The 709-nt window shown below is 41.3% G+C and overlaps 1 pseudogene; it reads left to right on the top strand.

The window, feature by feature from the left end:
* Positions 1 to 166: 166 nt before the first annotated feature.
* Positions 167 to 703, top strand: LOC102475460 (muscleblind-like protein 3; annotated as a pseudogene).
* Positions 704 to 709: the final 6 nt, after the last annotated feature.

Below are 709 nucleotides of genomic sequence, written 5' to 3'. Positions count from 1 at the left end.
AAAAAAAATTAAAAGGGAAAAAAAAAGACACAGAGGTAAAAACCACACAAAAATTATATTAGTATTTCATGGGGCAGTAGTGCCCTATGGGAAGAAAGTGCCCACACTCAAGAGTGTGGTCTTGTGCATGGACTTTTTGGTGCTCTTTGGGAGCAGTGAAAGTACAATGGTTGTCAACGTTGCCTTGATTCGGGATACCAACTGGCTGACTTTAGAAGTGTGCTGAGAATTTCAGAGAGGAACTTGCTCCGGAGATGAAGCAGATTTACTCATTCATCAAAAGTTTCCCCTGTGCTAAGTGGTCATGTGTCCTGTTTTGATTCTCTAAAGGCTTGGTGTACTTGAAGAACTGCAAGTACCTTCACCCTCCTCTACACCTAAAACTCAGCTGGAGATTAATGGATGGACCTACCTGATTCAACAGAAGACTGCAGTAGCCGTGTTCACTGAGCAGATGTAACTTATGCTCCAAAATGCTCAAATGCCATCCTTTACTTCTTTTCCTGAGACCCTGTCACTTGCAGCATATCCTGCTTTCAATCCTTATTTATCTTATCCTGGAATGGGTCTAGTTCTTGCTGAATTTTTACCAAAAACACCTCTTCTGATTTCATGGAAAACTACTTCTCACAAAAAACTACTGGTCCAAAACTGATGTGTTCAGAAAAACTGGAGGTTTGCCAAGAATTCCAGCATGGAAATTGCACCC

The sequence above is a fragment of the Tupaia chinensis genome, unplaced genomic scaffold, assembly GCF_000334495.1.
Source record: "Tupaia chinensis unplaced genomic scaffold, TupChi_1.0 Scaffold130503_1, whole genome shotgun sequence".
In the NCBI taxonomy this organism is placed as follows: Eukaryota; Metazoa; Chordata; class Mammalia; order Scandentia; family Tupaiidae; genus Tupaia; species Tupaia belangeri.
The sequence above is the reverse complement of the archived record's forward strand: the minus strand, read 5'-3'. Positions and strand labels throughout refer to the sequence as shown.